The sequence below is a fragment of the Sander lucioperca genome, chromosome 8 (genome assembly GCF_008315115.2).
Source record: "Sander lucioperca isolate FBNREF2018 chromosome 8, SLUC_FBN_1.2, whole genome shotgun sequence".
In the NCBI taxonomy this organism is placed as follows: domain Eukaryota; kingdom Metazoa; phylum Chordata; class Actinopteri; order Perciformes; family Percidae; genus Sander; species Sander lucioperca.
The window spans coordinates 16,816,105-16,836,482 of record NC_050180.1 but is presented as its reverse complement, the minus strand read 5'-3'; the positions used below and the strand labels follow the sequence as shown (position 1 = coordinate 16,836,482).

Here is a 20,378-nt window from a genome sequence, read left to right as displayed (position 1 = left end):
TTCAAGACAGAATCGAGTAGATCGCGACTGTGTCTACTGTCTGTCAGCGTGGTTGTTGGAAGTTGAAAATTGGAAGTTGGAAGCTATGGTTGGAAGTTGGAAGCTATACTGTTGACAAAAAAAATGAATCGAGGCATCTAGCGACACGAGGGGGGCAGAGAAAAAGAGAGAGAAATATAAGAGAGCACTGTTGGCTGACGTTGAAAAATGCTGCAAACTGACTGATTTGTTTTTAAAATCAAGTGCAGCTTCAGCTAGCATTAGCGCTAATACTGCTAGCATGTTAGCGACACATCTGAGCCAGCACACCAGGGAGAAAGACAGGACAGTGAGGAATATGAGGAAGAGGAAGAACAAAACGAGCAAGAGGAGGGTGAAGAGATAGACATGGATAATGAATCTATGGAACTAACCAACACAGAACAACAAGCCTGCTGTGGGTCTGAATGTGGATTACCAGAAGCAACAGAGATGGAGACCAAAGCTTCAGAATATTATATTATTATGGAGCGGCTGGCTCTGATGATTTCTTCTTTTTTTTTTTTTTATATGTCTATGTTTTGGTGCAGTTGTTATAGCATGGGAGTTTACGTTCACCATTACTGGGGCTATCAAAAGTGTGTGTTCTTTCCGTGCATCAAAAGTTCTATCTGCGACCTCCCCCCCACCGGTGGGCCGCTGGTGGGAGGAAATGCCAGGGCCGTTTTTTGTTCCCAGTCCGTCACTGCTGATGGATATCTGACGGATCTCTGTGGTGAACCATCATCTCTTTTTAAAGCTTATTTTTTGGGGCATTTTTAGGCCTTTATTTCCACAGGACAGATGAAGACATGAAAGGGGAGAGAGAGGGGGAATGACATGCATCAAAGGGCCGCAGGTCGGAGTTGAACCCGCGGCCGCTGCGTCAAGGAGCAAACCTCCATACATGTGCGCCTGCTCCACCAACTGAGCTAACCCGGCCACCAGCCCATCATCTCTTTAAATACAGATCTAAAACAAAGCAGTTACAGAGCTTAATATCTGTCGTTGATATGGCTTTTACAGAGACACAAGCAGCTCATTATTTTTTATTAGCCTAACTTTTCAGTCTTGTTAGCGCCAGCTTTGCCATACAACACCGCCATGAAACTAGAGGCCAGAGAGACTATGTGTTGACATTGAGAAATTTACTGTTTGCTGTTCCAGTAGCTGAAAAAGCTTTCCGTGGAAGCCAATCTATGTCAGCTAAGACATGAGAAGCTGAAACTGACGTGTGAGGGAGAAGACAGGGTCACACCACTACACAGATGAAGGCAGATAAAGAGAAAGAGTGAGAACCGCACAAGAACCTCAGGGGAGCTGAGAACTTGCAGGCTTGAATATCAAGTTCCTGACAGAGGCCCTCAGAGCTTTGACAAAGATGATAGAAGCAGTCCAACATTGGCTGCTTCTATAAAACCTCAGGCATGCATCAGAAGACCTCAGCTCCAAATAGGTTTGGCAGCATTAACCTTCCTTTGACATGACTTGTTAAGGCTGTTATTATTCATCACTCTTTGTGCATTTTGTCAAGATAACCAAAACTATACATGATGCAGTATAATCATTTACAGTATTTTCAATGCTATCGTTTAAGCTATATAACAGCCACCCTGAATGTAAATTACTCTCACTGTTGGAAGCAGTTCTGAAACAACTTATTGTCTGCTTTCAACTCATCTCAAGGTCTCACTTTGTAATTCATCCTGGAAAAAAGGCTGCTCCTTGGTAATCTGTCTTTCTGTGCACCCTTTGAAAATAATCCGTTGTATAAAGCTCTCATGGCATTTTCAAATGATGTGACAAACTTATTGATATGTCAAACATGCCGTGATAAACTTATCTATTCTTTTCAACTCATATTTTGAAGAGGCTTATACATGGTTAGGTCAGTCTAGCAAACTTAATCAATGAGTGCAGTTGCCTGAAAGTTGTGTACAGCTCAAGTGACAACTTCCGGGCCTAAAAGGTGAAGCCAATGTAGTGCCTTAAACCTGCAGTCTAATGGCCAACAGGGGCAACTCCACTGGTTGCAAAAAGAAGTCTGATTGTATAGAAGTCTATGAGAAAATGACCCTATCTCTAACATGATTTATTACTAGGGTTGGGTACTGAAATGCGGTGCCAATAGGGCACCGGTTCTGACGTAAACGGTAGTAACGAGACCAAACAAGAATGAAAATTTGGTAACTTATTTTGGTACCTGACTTTTTTTTTTTCCAGAAGCATCGCTGCACAGGACGCTAAGTTACCGTTATTGAACCGTGAGCATATAATTTTTTAGTTGAACCTTTCCATTCCTAAAGCATGATGTTGATTGTGTAATAATGGTCCCGTTTAGAGTACACTTAGTCTATATACTTCGCATTCCTCTTCTGGGATTGCTCCGGTGCTGCAGGAAATTCCGCCGGATGCATGTATTTTCCGTTTCGTTTGCTTTCTTTGTGTTGGAATTTTAAATTCGGTCTCTACAAGATCTCTACAGGGTAAATTGAGACAGCTAGCTAGACTATCTGTCCAATCTCAGTTTTCTCTCGCATGACTATTTTCCAGCAGCTCTGTGCAGAGTTTAGCACCACCCATGACGATTCTGATTGGTTTAAAGAAATGCTATTTAACCAGAGCACGTTTTCCTCCCATCCCCGAATGCTGTGTGGAGTAGCCAGACTCTCTTTCAGCGCACTTTGGAGGAGGGTCTGGCAAAGCGAGACTAGAGTACACTAGACGATAAAGCAGGGTATCCTTTAGGGCGATTGACAAGTCGCTACCATGGTGATGTCCTTGGGTTTTCAGTTCAGATCCACCCCTCACTCCTCCCCAGCTCCACCCTCTCGTCCAAATATGGTCCCCTCTGGTTCCAAATAAATCCAAGATTGCAAAAGCCAGAATGCCAAACTTGAGTCCTCGAAACGGTAATCCACAAACCAATGGGTGACAGCATGGTGGCTACGTCCACATCTTTTATACCGTCTATGGTTCAGCTGCACCTCTCCTGGAACCATCACTTTATCGTGGTGGAGAGGTTTGTGTGTCCCTATGAACCTGAGGGCTGTGTTGTCTGGAGCTTTGTGCTCCTGGTAGGGTCTCCCAAGGCAAAGTGGTCTCAGGGGAGGGGCCAGACAAAGAATGGTTCAAAAACCCTATGAAAAAACGAGGTAGAGATGGAGTGTCCCTGCCCGGAGGAAGCCCGGGGCCCCCGTCTGGAGCCAGGCCCAGATGGAGGGCCCGTCAGCGAGCGCCTGGTGGCCGGGTTTGCCACGGAGCCCGGCCGGGCACAGCCCGAAAAAGCTACGTAGCACCTCTCTCTCCAACCCATGGGCCCACCACCTGTGGGAGGAACCGCTGGGGTTGGGTGCGCTGCCACATGGGTGGCAGTGAAGGTCAGGGGCCTCGACGGACCAGACCCGGGCAGCAGACGCTGGCTCTGGGGACGTGGAACGTCACCTCTCTGTGGGGGAAGGAGCCGGAACTTGTGCGGGAGGTGGAGCGCTACCAGTTGGATCTGGTGGGGCTTACCTCTACGCACAGTCTCGGTTCTGGAACCATACTCCTGGATAGGGGTTGGACTCTTTTCTTCTCCGGAGTTGCCCAGGGTGTGAGGCGCCGGGCGGGTGTGGGGATACTCACAAGCCCCCGGCTGAGCGCCGCTATGTTGGAGTTTACCCCGGTGGACGAGAGGGTCGCCTCCCTACGCCTGCGGGTTGTGGGGGGGAAAACTCTGACTGTTGTTTGTGCGTATGCACCAAACAAGAGCTCGGAGTATTCGGCCTTCTTGGAGACCTTGAACGGAGTCCTGTATGGGGCTCCAGTGTGGGACTCCATAGTTCTGCTGGGGGACTTCAACGCGCACGTGGGAAATGATGGAGACACATGGAGAGGCGTGATTGGGAGGAACGGCCTCCCTGATCTAAACCAGAGTGGTTGTTTGTTGTTGGACTTCTGTGCTAGTCATGGATTGTCTATAACGAACACCATGTTCGAACATAGGGATGCTCATAAGTGTACTTGGTACCAGAGCACCCTAGGCCAAAGGTCAATGATCGATTTTATAATCGTTTCATCTGATCTGAGGCCGTATGTTTTGGACACTCGGGGCAGAGCTGTCAACTGATCACCATCTGGTGGAGAGTTGGGTCAGAGGGTGTGGGAAGACTCTGGACAGACCTGGTAAGCCCAAATGGGTAGTGCGGGTAAATTGGGAACGTCTGGAGGCCCCTGTCCGACAGACTTTCGACTCACACCTCCGGCAGAGCTTTTCGTGCATCCCTGTGGAGGCTGGGGGCATTGAACCCGAGTGGACAATGTTCAAAGTTTCCATTGCTGACGCTGCGGCGGGGAGCTGTGGTCTTAGGGTCTTAGGTGCCTCAAGGGGCGGTAACCCACTAACACCGTGATGGACACCGGTGGTCAGGGAAGCTGTCCGACTGAAGGAGTCTTTCCGGGATATGTTATCCCAGAGGACTCCGGAGGCAGTTGCAAGGTACTGAAGGGCCCGAAGGGCTGCAGCCTCTGCCGTGAAAGAGGCAAAGCAGCGGGTGTGGGAGAAGTTCAGAGAAGACATGGAGAAGGACTTTCGGTCGGCACCAAGGTGCTTCTGGAAAACCGTTCGCCACCTCAGGAGGGGGAAGCGGGGAACCATCCAAGCTGTGTACAGTAAGGATGGGACGCTGTTGACCTCAAATGAGGAGGTAATAGGGCGGTGGAAGGAGCACTTTGAGGAACTCCTAAATCCGACTAATACGCCCTCTATGGTAGAGGCAGAGCTGGAGGATGATGGGGGATTGTCGTCAATTTCCCTGGTGGAAGTTGCTGAGGTAGTTAAACAACTCCACAGTGGCAAAGCCCCAGGGATTGATGAGATCCGTCTAGAAATGCTTAAAGCTCTGGGTGTGGAGGGGTTGTCTTGGTTGACACGCCTCTTCAACATTGCGTGGAAGTCGGGGACGGTGCCTAAGGAGTGGCAGACCGGGGTGGTGGTTCCCCTTTTCAAAAAGGGGGACCAGAGGGTGTGTGCCAATTACAGGGGTATCACACTTCTCAGCCTCCCCGGTAAAGTCTACTCCAAGGTGCTGGAAAGGAGGGTTCGGTCGATAGTCGAACCTCAGGTTGAAGAGGAACAATGTGGATTCCGTCCTGGTCGTGGAACAACGGACCAGATCTTTACTCTCGCAAGGATCCTGGAGGGAGCCTGGGAGTATGCCCAACCGGTCTACATGTGCTTTGTGGATCTGGAGAAGGCGTATGACCGGGTCCCCCGGGAGATACTGTGGGAGGTGCTGCGGGAGTATGGGGTGACGGGGTCCCTTCTCAGGGCCATCCAATCTCTGTACGACCAAAGCGAGAGCTGTGTCCGGGTTCTCGGCAGTAAGTCGGACTCGTTTCAGGTGAGAGTTGGCCTCCGCCAGGGCTGCGCTTTGTCACCAATCCTGTTTGTAGTATTTATGGACAGGATATCGAGGCGTAGTCAGGGTGGAGAGGGGTTGCAGTTTGGTGAGCTGGGGATCTCATCGCTGCTTTTTGCGGATGATGTGGTCCTGATGGCATCGTCGGCCTGTGACCTTCAGCACTCACTGGATCGGTTCGCAGCCGAGTGTGAAGCGGTTGGGATGAGGATCAGCACCTCTAAATCTGAGGCCATGATTCTCAGCAGGAAACCGATGGAGTGCCTTCTCCAGGTAGGGAATGAGTCTTTACCCCAAGTGAAGGAGTTCAAGTACCTTGGGGTATTGTTCGCGAGTGAGGGGACAATGGAGCGGGAGATAGGTCGGAGAATCGGCGAAGCGGGTGCGGTATTACACTCAATTTATCGCACCGTTGTGACGAAAAGAGAGCTGAGCCAGAAGGCAAAGCTCTCAATCTACCGATCAGTTTTCGTTCCTACCCTCACCTATGGTCATGAAGGCTGGGTCATGACTGAAAGAACGAGATCCAGGGTACAAGCGGCCAAAATGGGTTTCCTCAGGAGGGTGGCTGGCGTCTCCCTTAGAGATAGGGTGAGAAGCTCAGTCATCCGTAAGGAGCTCGGAGTAGAGCCGCTGCTCCTTCGCGTCGAAAGGAGCCAGTTGAGGTGGTTCGGGCATCTGGTAAGGATGCCCCCTGGGCGCCTCCCTAGGGAGGTGTTCCAGGCACGTCCAGCTGGGAGGAGGCCTCGGGGAAGACCCAGGACTAGGTGGAGGGATTATATCTCCAACCTGGTCTGGGATCCCCCAGTCGGAGCTGGTTAATGTGGCTCGGGAAAGGGAAGTTTGGGGTCCCCTGCTGGAGCTGCTACCCCCGCGATAAGCGGAAGAAGATGGATGGATGGATGGATGGATGGTTCAGGTGCAGACTGTGGTGTTGATTCTCAGTTGGATCGTCAGAGTTGGTAACACATAACCAGGAGTCTTTTAATTTAGTTATTTCATGGATTGATTTTATTCATGGTAATATTTATTCTGTTCAGATTAAATGTTTTTAAATGGAAGAAAACGGTTTTGCAGCAACTAGTAGTATTTTAACTATTTTGAGCAATTTAATATAATTATTGTATTGAATATTTTTACTGTTATTTTGAAAGTAACGTTGTCAACGATAGATTTTAAAGATAGTACTTCAAGAGAACAATAATAGCATCCTCCTTATGTTTCTGAAGACGATTTACCCAATTAATTGTGGATTGAGTCCTGCATGTGGAGTAGTTACTTTCAAGCAACTAAAAGTGTTTAAAGTCACTTCATATCTCCTCTGAGACTGTTGCTCATTAAAATAATAGCTCTAAACTCAAACAGCCTGTTTATCAGCGACCACGATGGATGGCACTATGGACAAATTGAGGTGTAATTATAGCGTTGGGTTGCAAGAGACTTTTCATCACCACAGAAAGCGCTAATCACAAATTATTCAAGAAGGAGGTGGAGAGAGAGAGAGAGAGAGAGAGAGAGAGAGAGAGAGAGAGAGAGAGATTTCACTTGCTGATGCCAGGAAAACTAGTGCTGAGCCTTTCAGCATCAAAAGTCTAATAAGTGGGAGCCATTTGCAAACAGGATCCCCGGAGAGGGTCCTATTTGGAAAGAGAGAGAGAGAGAGAGAGAGAGAGAGAGAGAGAGAGAGAGAGAGAGAGAGAGAGAGAGAGAGAGAGAGAGAGACTCCCAGGACAAGGGGATACACATGTAACTCGGATAGAATAGCAATAGCTCCTTGCATTACCACACTGAAGACTAATCACACATCAAACATCTTCATGACAAATCAGACTTAAGTTAAATTATCAAGAGGGTTGAAAATTAGAAGAGTTTTTATCCTGATTCAAAATGAGGCAAAGGTGTCACCCATTGCACACTGTCTATAGGAAGCACCAGCTAGGACATGAAAACTAAAACAAATTTCACATTGAAGAACATTTACAAGGTCGACGAACCATAAATATGAACTTTTCAAGCTGCCTTATCTGTTACAAAACAGCCACCCAAAGCAGATATATTTTTTTACGTTTTGCTGTTTAAAGCGGCACTTGTTCATATTTTTATTTTGACAATGGATCAAATTATTATTACAGTATGTGTATGAACCCACAGACAATTATTGCCAGACTGTGCAGTTCCTCTCAGCTCTACTGGGCATTTTAGCATCTCTAAGCTGTTTGTTGTATTTTTATGAACTGTAACTTTAATGTCTTGGTTCACTCTCACAGCTCTCATTAACTTAATTTTCAGCCAGAAAATGCAGCAAAGAACCCATTGTACGCTACCTGCCCAGCACCAAATGGCAGACAGACAAAGTTAGCGAATAACTGGTGAATGTAGTGGACCATTAGCAGCTAAAGAGACATTTCCGTTAGGAGTTGGTAGAGACCAAAAACAGAGCAAACAGAGAATGAATATTGGACTTGCATTCATAAAAAATATAATAATAAACTGTATTTCTATAGCACTTTTCTTAACAAAGTTACAAAGTGCTTTCCAGAGAAACAGCAAATAAAACCAAGAACAACACAGCCAACAACAATTAAGTAAAATGCAAAAAACAGAGGTGTCATAAAGCACCATATATATATATATATATATATATATATATATATATATATATATATATATTCACACACACACACACACACACACACACACACACACACACATACATGCCTGTAAATGTACAAAAACATACAGTAAATGGGCAATAGCAGGGCAGGAAGATAAAACCCAACAGCATATTAAATATTCATAAACGCTTCCCTATAAAAGTAAGTTTTAAGAAGCGATTTAAAAGTAATAATGATGTGGCGTGTCTAATTTCATGCTAATGCTAATGCTGCTCCGTGTCTGCTGGATGTGTTACATTCTAGTCTGGTAGCACCTTCACTACAACATATTTGTTTGTCACACTGCCCTGATGACGCCAAAAAGATCAATTAATGCTGCTTTAACTTATACACTTAAATACCAAAAAACACTATTATCATGTAATGTTATCTAATGCAACAGCCCTGCAATACATTTCTGAGGTTCATCATATTCTGTTTTTGACTGTGTCAGAGAATTGTGGAGGCTGTTCGTATTAGATTGCATTATACTGAAAGGTGTTTCCAGTATTTTGTCCATTGTAAGCACAAAAACAAGGGGGTAAGCGCTAAAAAGCCAAAGAATACGAGTGCATGGACAGATAGTTCATCTGCTTTACGATTATTCATACAGGAGAATTGGTTTGGTAATTATTACCTTGACCAGTAGTGTTAATTATTTTGCACAGTGGTGTGATCTTGAATCCAGTCTTCTTTTTGCAGGAAAAACCGAAGTTGTGTAGCAAGAAATCAGCTCTTTCTTACACTTATTGTAACCTCATTTCAATTTGGCTTTGCTAAAGTATTGAAAAGTAGGATACAGTAGAAACAGGGGCTGACATATTTTTTGAGATCGCCATATTTAGGCTGCAGCTATTCTCCAAAGGGAAGGGAGATTGTAGGCAAGGGAGAACATAAGAAACGGTGCGACAAGAGGAGTTGGTTAAGTGTGTGTGTTTGTGCATGCCCGTATATGCTGTACTCACATGTTGTGTGGAATTGCCTTTGTGTTAGCATGCCTGTGTGAGATTGGGGAGAGAACAAGAGCTTATGAAGTTAAAAGCAAAGGGATGGATACAAATAGAAATGTATGGTGGAGTAGTGGGGATAGGAGTTAGAGAGAGAGAGCCTTTGTGTCCCTAAGGATTGCAAGAAGATCCAGACCTGAATATTAACTCACAGGGACCCTATGGAACTTTAATTATTAATCATCAATCAGCATTCACTGCCAAAGCCAACATGTGCACCATGAACAATCATTTGAAAGTATATTATCAAGCATGGGATTGGAAGTATACAATACCTTTAAATTCAAAAAGCAAAACCATTCCTGAAAAGTTTTATACGGTACCAAGTCTTAAGAGACTCAGAACACTGAAATCTTAAAGCAGAACTCCATCTAATACATAAAGGGAAGCTGTGAGTGAGAGGCTAGTACAGTACCACTCAGTGTCACGCTCAGGTCAGTGTTCCTCAGGGATGAATTACAGCGCGCTGCTACTTTGAAAGATTGCAAAGTACTAGTAGTTCTAGAGTTTCTGTGCTGTTGAGACACTGATGACTGTTCACATCTCTCAGTTCTGACTCTCATTAGCTACTGGTTCTATCACACTGCATCTTGGTGCATGATTACTAACGCTTAATTTCATTTGTCTAATTGGAAGCTTATTCTCACACGCTGCAGATGGAGGCCGAAAGTACGGTGGCCGACAGGGGCAAATGCCCTGCAACTTAAGAAAACACATGCAAATAGACAAAACACAAGCAAATTAAGAAAACAACTTCATTAATTTGACAACACATGCGCAGCATTCAGCAAACACGCTGCAAATACACACAACACAACCGAATACATAAACGCGCTGCAAATACACACAACACAACCAAATACACAAACACGCTGCAAATAAAAAACGATGCAAAAAGAAAAGCACACAAAGCCCGAAAACAAACGCAACAAAAAAAACGCTGCATCCAGATTACACAACGGAAGTTCTCCAGACCTCTAGAGGGAGCCGCTAAGTGGAACAGCTTTATGTTCGACCCCACGGGGGGAGGGGGAGAGAGAGAGAGAGAGAGAGAGAGAGAGAGCCGGGACACGTTCAATCTCAGAACGGTGTGCACCGTTGTCAAACGGTGTGCAACGGTGAGATCATAGACTGTAAATATTAAGTCTATGTTTGAGATATGTTTTCTCTCGTTTGGTGGGTGTGTCTCGGCTCAGGTCACAGGTGATACTCAATCAGCAGAGACGTCTGTAAACTTGTGGTAAAACATTTAAAACTGCATCAGCGTTTAATGTTGACGTTTGTTTAAGCCATATTACATGAGAGGGTTTAATTTCGAGGTCCGAAATTACTGAAGTATAGGCCTCCTCAAGTGTAATATTGTGATTATACAACAAAATAAGTGATCAATCTGTATTCATATTGTGGAGCAATTCGCTCTTGAAATACAAAAAAGAAAAAACAGAAAGGATTTATAGTCCCTCCCTGTTTAGTAAACCAGCCAATTTACCGTGCGATTTATCAAACTGAATAAATCCCGCCCGCACATAAACATAAAACTGCTTTGCTTGCTCCATCGTGTTGTAAGTAAGACATCGGTTATCGGCATCGGCAAGTTATTGTATTTATTAGCATGACTGCCGTACTGTTAAGTTCAAAAACATCCAAAACACCAAAGTACGAAGACATAGGGACCAGACGGCAGCTTTTATTTTGAAAAGTCGAAGCTTAGGGATAGCACCAGCTGGGAGGGCATGAGACAGGAGCATAGACTGTATATTAATAATATATTATTATTATTATTATTATTATTATTATTATTATTATTATTATTATTATAATAATAATAATAATAATAATATGAATTTAATATACAGTCTATGGACGGGAGGGCATGAGACGGGAGTTCTCTTTTTACTATGCAGCCATACCGGACTCAAATAAAAAGGCAGAGTGCTCTCTCCCTGTGGGGTCGAACATCAAGCTGTTCCACTTAGCTGCTCCCTCTAGAGGTCTGGAGAACTTCCGTTGTGTAATCTGGATGCAGCGTTGTTTTGTTGCATTTGTTTTCGGGCTTTGTGTGCTTTTCTTTTTGCATTGTTTTTTATTTGCAGCGCATTTGTGTATTTGGTTGTGTTGTGTGTATTTGCAGCGCGTTTATGTATTTGGTTGTGTTGTGTGTATTTGCAGCATGCTTATGTATTTGGTTGTGTTGTGTGTATTTGCAGCATGCTTATGTATTTGGTTGTGCTGTGTGTATTTGCAGCGTGTTTATGTATTTGGTTGTGCTGTGTGTATTTGCAGTGCGTTTGCTGAATGCTGCGCATGTGTTGTCAAATTAATGAAGTTGTTTTCTTAAGTTGCAGGGTGTTTGCCCCTGTCGGCCACCGTACGAAAGGCATTGCAGTGGCCCCAAAGTAACTCAGCACAGAGTGAAATGTAGAGGTTACATTTCACTCCGTGCTCGAGTTCAACTTAGCTCCAGTGACTTCATTTCACACTTCATCTCCCTTCCAGTCACACACACACACACACACACACACACACACACACACACACTTTACACCATGACAAGTTGCAATCTATGACATTTCCAGAGAATGTTTTAATCATGAACAATCAACCTACAAAATAGGGCTGCCACGCATGGCGGAGTAAAGCTTGATGCGTGCATTATTACATTAAACAGCTGTGAGTGTATTTGCTGATATGTTCCTCTTAGACAATCATTGCTTTTGCAGTTTTTTTCCAATTGAAATAAAATACTAACAGTGGGACAAGTGATATTGTATCTGCTTCAGTTCATGGAGTATAAATACATGACACAGTGTCAAACATTGATAAATTTGGCATGCTATTCTGTTTAAAATGAGTAAAAACTGCAAACTGGGAAAACCATAATGCTTTGTAGTCCCATCCCATCTGTTAGAAAGCTCAGAGTAGCAGGCACTTGGACTCTGTCTCTGTCTCCTCATGATGCTGAGTGACAACACAGTGCTCATGTTCAGCCTGACCTCAGCGTGGCCAAATCAGACTAGATGGCACTTTACAGCGTGGAGCCACTCAGAACCCTGATGGCCCAGCACATAAAAAAACACAGGGTGGGAGTAGAGGATGTGATGTTTCTGGTAGCAGGGAACACAGTTGTAATGCTGAATGTGATATGTCTCCACATGGACATGCCCCTTACCATTCAACAGTCCTTGTCTCATACATGCAATACTATTTGTGAGACTCAGCGGTGACTCAGTAAAACTGAACAAAGAATTTTAACAAGATGACTCAGTGCTGAGTGAATAAATAGGTCGTGAAATTTTATCACTGACAAAAAAGAAAAACTTGGTGAATAATCATTCGCCACAGAAACACTGAGCGATGGATACATTGTTGATCACCAAGAAATAGTTATACCACGTACCTTACTCTAAAAACAATTACTGTTCTTACATTGTTTTAAATTTTCAAAAGCCAGGCTAGCTGTTTCCCCCTGCTTTCAGTCTTTATGCTAAGCTAAGCTAATGGTCTCCTGGCTCTAGAACCATACTTAACGCACATATATGAGAACGGTATTGATCATCTTGTCTAACTCTCAGAAAAAAAGAAAATAAGCATACTTCCAAAAAAATAAACTTTTGAGGTGAAATAAAAGATTATAAACTGCATTAAGTACTTAAGTCAACTTTAATTGTATGTTCCAAATGTTAAGATCCAGCAAATGTGCGAACAATGTTAATGAAGCTCTTAGAGGCCATGACTGATTAGCCAGGTGAAATGATTATGCAATGTAGGTACAGAGTTTAGTATACTGTTGGCCTCTGAGTCTGTTTGTGGTTTAAGGGGTAATGTGGTTAGCTTTAAAAGGGAGTCATATGGTGCCCAGGGTGTGTGTCCTTCAGGCAGTTTGCGCGGGTGTGTGTGTGTGTGTGTGTGTGTGTGTTTGTGTTTGTGTATGTGTGATACCATCTGTGGCCTGGTCACCGGCCCAGAGTTTTTCAGCTTACGGCTCCCTCAGAGAAGATTGTTAGGGGGCATGTTGAGACTCACTGTTGATTCCCAGCTCAACACACAAGCAGCCACATTTTTATTTGCATGGTAAGTGCAGCATTTATTATCACATTATTAGCATGCATGCTTTCGAAATCAAAGTACACGATGAGTCTATGAACCGCTTCTGTGACACATACTTTCAAGGGCATAAGCTTGTATTCATGTCCCGTTGTTCTATTTTCCTTTTCGCCTTTTCTTCCTCTCTTCTCCATGCTCTCTGTTATATGCCACTAAATCCCATAGCAAGATGGGAGTTTCACCCATTTGTTCAAAGGGATGAATATGAGCTTTTAAAAAGGGCTCAGTTCTTTCAATCCAATTTCAGGAATACACTTTTTCTGACAGCTTTGAGGCTGAGGAAGTGTTTTGCTGAAGAACAGGCCCCAAAATCACTCTAATGCTATGTCGGCTCATAAATAGCGACAAGCTATAAAGTTATCTTTTTACTGTAGAGGGGAGAACATTTACAGTATCTCATTATGGACGTTATGGAGAGCACAGATATCATAGTGTTATGATGTGGCAGAGGTTTTGCGTCTGAAAATGAGAGAGGTCCCTGCCTTGTGTTGAGTGTGCTACAGTATGGTAATGGCCATCTGTTGGTAGTGCAGCAGTGCAGTAAACTACCTCTGATGGTCCGACAAGATGAGACACACACACACACACACACACGCACACACGCACACACGCACACACGCACACACACACACACACCAAGGATGACCTCTCTCCTCTCTCTAGTCGCAGCAATGCATGTGTGTGTTTTTGTGCGTGATCCCATGGCTTGTCTACAATGCTCTGGGGTGAGTCAGTCAGGGGACAGAGGAGGATTGAGCTTCAGCATGAGGATGAGGAGGAAGCTTGTAAATTTACATATTCACGCTGTAAAATGTTTAAAGGACACACATATCCTTTACGTCTGACCTGGCTGCACAGGACACACTGTCTCTTTGAAATTGTTTATATTTTACCAACAAGTATGTATTCAAGAAAAAAATGTCGCCCTGATTAGGTTTTTTTTAGCCACACTTTTCAGGTGTCAATGTCGGTCGTTCACCAATTTGATCCAGACTGAAATATCAGATGCAATAATGTCATCTCTCATTGCAAATTACAATATTGCAAATTAAATACATTCCTGTACCTTGTGTGGAAAAAGCAGCTGCATTGCCTAATAACACAATCCTCTCAGCAGTTTGACCCGCTTTATCAGTAAAACGCCCTGTACTAGGAAGAATATCTTTAGGTGCAATGGTGGTATTTTCACAGAAGCAGGTGAGTCTTTAGGAAGATGTGAGGCTATGGCAGCAAATTATATAGATATTCTAAGTGAGATATTACTGTGTTTGCACAAAAAGTCGGCTACATATTCACATTCATTCTGCTCTTTATCAGCTATCAAGCTTAGATCTCATAGTTTACTGTGTCAGTAAATGTTTTACTCAATTTCTTTTCAAATGCTGCATGATCAAACACATTTACAGCTCAAACTTTGCATCATCAATGTGTAGGGAACCTTACAAACTGTTTCATCAGATGCTGCCTGTGATATTTATGTATGCAGTGTACAGTATGGAAGAGTGTGCACAACTATATATGAGAGCATAGAGAAAGAGAGAGTGAGTGAAGGATAAACTCCTGCCACTTCATGTCAATTGATCCAAAACACTCTAGATCAATTGGAAGCGTCTCACGTCTATCTGTAGCCCTCAGCCGGAAGGGACGGCTTTGTTCTGATTTACTACCGCAACTTTATAGACCATACAGACAAATTCCTATTATTACCCCTTTGATATTGCTTGGTACTTGCCAAAATGCTGTGAAGATTTTGCTTTGCAGTGTGATGTGAAATGCATGTTGTCTCTCTCTCTCTCACACACACACACACACACACACACACACACACACACAGTGAGTAGTTTGTCCACTATTAATGTTAAAGTGCTCATATTATGCTAATTTTCAGGTTCATAATTACATTTAGAGATTGTACCAGAATAGGTTTATGTGGTTTAATTTTCAGAAAACACCATATATTTGTTGTACTGCACATTGCTGCAGCTCCTCTTTTCACCCTGTGTGTTGAGCTCTCTGTTTTAGCTACAGAGTGAGACATCTCACTTCTGTTCCATCTTTGTTGGGAGTCGCACATGCGCAGTAAGTACTGCTAGCTAGTCAGTTGCAGAGTATGAGGGAGTGCCATGCTAACAGCTAGGGGAGCATTATAACGTGTGTTACAAAGTGACACACGTTCGTCACAGAAGTAAAGGCTGGACTACAATAGAGCTGTTTGGAGCAGTTTGTAAACAGTGTTCTCTCTGGAAGATGGTAAATCCCTTTGGGATGGACTTTGGGCTTTTTCTATTTGTAAACCTATAGCATGCACAAAAAGATATAACACAATAAAGGAAAGTGGAAAAGCCAAAAATCATAATATGAGCACTTTAAGTTATGAGTTAGACTAGAATACAAGCTTATTCAGAGGTAAGCTGATTAATACTTGTTTAACGGTTGCTTTTTTCATTACTTATGTTATCTTGGCATTTAAAGGTATTTCCAGAGTTACATTTCAGTACAATTTCTTAAAGCTCCATAACTGATTTTTTTTGGCCACTTGGAGGCAGCAGAAACAAGTTGTTTCTTATTTACACATCCAGTAGTTATAGAACAACATTATCATTCATTTGGAGTTGTGTTTCTGGTCACCTGATGAATGTAAATCCAATATTCACTTTCTTTTAGCTATGATTTGGTCTCTACCAACTCCTGAGGGAAATATCTGTCTCTTTAGCTGCTAAATGTTCCACTATGTTCGGCAGAGAGTAGGTAACTGTGTCTGTCCGCTGTTTGGAGCAGAGCAGGTATACAGTGGGTTTTTAGAGCTTTTTCTCTGAAAACAGCTGTCACGGTTAGTCAGGAAAGACTAGGCTTGGACCCAAATGCAGTTAGAGGTGATTTATGTAAACAAAAAGAGTCTTACACAAAGTGTCCTCAGGAAGGTAGCCAGGTAGGAACAAAAACGAAAAACAGAATCCACAACAGGAAAGAACAGCACGGCACAAAAAACAGAATCCACGACAGCGCAGAGAACAACATCCAACAGGAAACACGGCAACAGAATGCAATGATCCGACACTAGACAAAGACAACACAGAGACTAAATAAACCAGGTAACGAGGACTAACAAGGGACAGGTGACACTAGGCTGGTGAAACACATTAGGGCAATCACAAGGGAGGGAAAACTAAAGACAGGAAGAAAACTAGACAAGGACTTCAAAATAAAAAGGAAACAGAACATAACAGAACTTACAATCATGACAACAGCTGCCTTCTCTGGCCAAAAACGACACTATGAGAGGGGTAAGAGTGAACCTTAACAGTAAGGTTGCATTGTTTTCAAATTGTCATTTGATACATTGTTATTTTAAAGAATTTGGTTATAGCTGTTTTAATGTTTTGCCATGTAAAGTAAAAAGCGCCCTTTTCAGGCTACATATGCACGTACAATCACAAGCCAAGGAGTGAAAGTTATATTTCAGGGTTGAAATTATTCAGCATATTTGGAGCATTTTCAAACTTGACTTTAAATGCTATTCTCTGAGGATGACTGGCACTTTTCATATTAAATGCCACCAGATGACTGGTTCCACGGGCTAAAAAAAACTCTTAGTGAACTTAAGTTGATAGTCTCTGTTCCCAAACAGTATAATACTGTTTATATCCCTCAAAGTGTCTTCAACAACAACATGCTCAGACAACTCCTTAAGACTCAACTGTTTCTAAACACATTCAAACTGAACAAAAGTGAGAGAAACAGGAAATGTAAAAATAGGAATAAGAATAGGAAATAGGAATAGGCAGCAGAAGAAAGGTAGGCAAGTGTGAATCTAAATTCCCATGGTGCACTACTTCCCTGTGCTGTGCTGATTGTGCTCGATGGTGTTTTTTGCCCCCAACTGCTCCTTCCAGGCAGCGCTGCGACCGCTGCCTTCAAGGCACCTAACCCTAACCCTAATAACCAGTGCCTAATCCTAGCGCTGCCTGGAAGGCGCCGTTGGGGGCAAAAAAACACTGATAAACACTGATTGTGGTGGTGTTGACTGATTAAGCCTGATTTTGGCTAACCTGTGATTGCCGTTTCACCAAGATCCTGAGCACTTAATGCCCTATCTCTGCCAAGTCTCACAAACTACATTCTTCATTATAACAACACTACATCCTGGTTTCCAGTGTCCTTCCATCCAAACTCCCAATTTCTCCCTCCACTTGTACGAGACGACATTTCCCCATTTCCCACCTCTCAGTCCTGTTATCATTACTGAGCTCCTCTTCTCCACTCAGCCTCCTCCTCTTGAGCACCACCTCCACCTTAAAACCTGGCAATTTGTCACATGCTTCCTCTTCAACAAAAGCAGGAGTGTACCATGATTGTCCCACTAGTATTTTTTTTAGTTGAAGAGAACACAAAAACCAAAATCATCCATGAGCTTTTAGACGAACCTCTTGGTAATTTGAAATTGTAAGTGGCAAAATAACAGAATCAAACCAGGAACATTGCAGTTATATGGTATGCATCTTAACCAAGCAGCAACATCGGGGACTGAAAAATAAAGCCAACGCAGAACTGCCAAAAACTGCAGTTCCTCGAATGGCCACTTGAGGCTTGCTGTGAAAGGGAGTTAATCGCCATAGACCCCCATGTTAAAATGCCAAACTTTACAGACTAAATTAACATGTTTACAGCCTGGTACAAAAAAAGGGTTTTGGTCTCTATAGCTAATTTCCCCCTTCATGAAGACTGTACAGGGGGTGAATTTTTATATAACTCACCCATTTAAATTATATTCAGGCTTAAAGTTCTGCATAATTAAGGGCATGGCCGCTTTGAGTGACAGGTGGGTGCCATCACAGGAGGCGAACATAGACTGTAGGCTTCATTCAGCCCGCCTCAGCTCCATCAACCCTCCACCTCTTTGTCTATTTTTTGATTAGCTGCAGCCACTGGGAACCACCCACATTGAGCTTCATTTTGGCATAACAGAGACTACCTCCATATTTTATAGTCTATGATCCTAACCACTAGACCACTGGACACTAAATTTGATTAACATTTCATTTTTATTTCCCAATCTTCTCAAAAAGTGCTTCCCCATTTAATAACATCACAGTAAAAGTCCAATTAGTAATGAAGGCATATTCTACACCTGTGTTTACAAACATCACTGATGTAAACAAACATGTAACAGAATCAAATGACATTCAAATATACAATATATAACTATATATTAATGAGAACATTTAGCTACTTGGCTGCTTTTAGTTATACTGTAATAAGAACGTCAACTGAAAAAAGTTGTAAATTAAATTACATAATTACCAACTGCTTAATTTGCATCTTTCTTCAATCAACTTCACAAACTTAAAGATAGGTAGCTCTTAGCTAGCACTACTGCAGCTACTGTGTTGACTAAAATTACAATATAGAGACATCCGTCACTGCTGATCGATAATCAATTATTAGAGGCTTCGATGATCACTTCTAACGAGATTAAATGCAATACAAACAGTCAAGCAGGGACACATTAATTATTTTAGTGTCTGTGTTAATGCCACTTATGTCATCTCCCAAAAGTCAATAGACATTTTTCACTGCAGACATTTTGACATGTCAAAGGTGGAATTAATAACGTCAATGATGGCTGAACTCACTGTCACGACTAACTGGGACACTTGAATAGAACAGAGCCATCGTTAATGTTATTGTGTATTGCTTTTCCTGCTTGACAAGTCCAAATGTGTTCTCCTTTCATTTAATGTATCTTCTCCTGCTCACACTCTCCTACTCACAAAATAAGACAGATGGTCTCATCTCATCAAAAGCAAACATGAAGAGCGATTTTTGAAGCACACAGACACACTGTGTGAATCTGACAGCATTTTTGGGAATAAGCAGTCAAAGGGAGACTGGGAATAAATTGCCGGTGTCCTTTCAGCCAGCACAGTAAATATTCCCAACTTCTCTCAGCTCTGACAAGCGCAATTATGCATACATAATCACTGGTGTTATGTAACTAAATGGGTTACTGGTACATGAATAATTTGTACTTGATACTCAGCCATCACCCTCTGAGTTTTCATTTTTGTCAATGTTTCAGTCTCATTTAGCAAGTTTCTGAAGATTTTTTTTTTTATATTACCATGGTTTTATTTCACTGGTCTTGGAAATTGCAGACTGATTGTGGCCAGTAAAAAACATACTCACATATAGCATTCTGGGTCACACACAGATGTTGAATCACCTGTGCATGTGTGTTGGTGTGTGTGTTTTCCAGAACGAGGTGTGTATATGTGTGTAGGGGGTTAAATAATCAGTCTACAGTAAGATAGGATATCAAGAAATGGTTCTGAGTTGAATGCTTTGTGAGAGACTGAGACTTTTTACTATAGTTATTAATTACCGAAAAGGAATAGTTTGACAATTTGGTTGAGAGTTAGATTAGAAGATCGATACCACACTCATGTCTTTACATTAAACCTTTAGTGCGTAACTATGAACGTCCGTTACATTCAAGCCATTGCCAAATTAGTTGCTACAAAGCTAATTAAGACTCATCAGCTCCACACAACTCTCTGTATTTTTCAGTATGGCTATGTTCAGAAGATTGTGGCGTCCGGTGACTTTCCCACGCAGAAATTCAAGTGAAGATAATTACCTCTTCTGAACATCATGAACCCATCATGTTTTTTTAATCCTCCGTGTCCTCCTTTCATACTAGCAACTGCATGGTGGAGGAGGAGGAGGTGTGGGGGGCGCTTGCGCAGTCACGGAAGACTGGATCATGTGGACGCGCCGACAGTGTTGTTGTCATTACTTAGAATTCCTCATGGGGGAGACAGAAACTACGCACTATAGCTTTAAATACTATATGTAAGTATGTATGTATGTATATGTAGTTTAACTTCTCATAAAGACTGGAAACAAAATATTGTTTCATATTGTACAGATGTGAGAGTGGTTTTAATCTCCTCATATAAATCTCAGCAAGAAAGCATAAGTGTGGTTTCCAAAATGTCGAACCTTTCCTTTAAAGCAAACTTTAGACCCATTACACTTTACTCTACTTCTGCGGGTTATGTACATGTAGCATTCACATGTGCAGTGTTATGCAGGAATGTCTCCATTTATTTGTGTGCGTGCTCTGCGTGCAGACACTAATGAGATGTCCGACTGCGTCAGACATCTTTTATCATGGAGACATGGGGGGGACA

General features: G+C 42.8%; 1 long non-coding RNA gene across 1 annotated transcript; it reads right to left on the bottom strand.

Annotated features, from left to right (window-relative positions):
• Positions 1–491: 491 nt before the first annotated feature.
• On the bottom strand, positions 492–18,567 carry LOC116055821. The gene is made up of 3 exons (XR_004106486.2): positions 18,557–18,567; positions 5,577–5,584; positions 492–727 (listed from the first exon to the last, which is right to left on the bottom strand). It is a non-coding gene; the product is annotated as an uncharacterized LOC116055821 (long non-coding RNA).
• Positions 18,568–20,378: the final 1,811 nt, after the last annotated feature.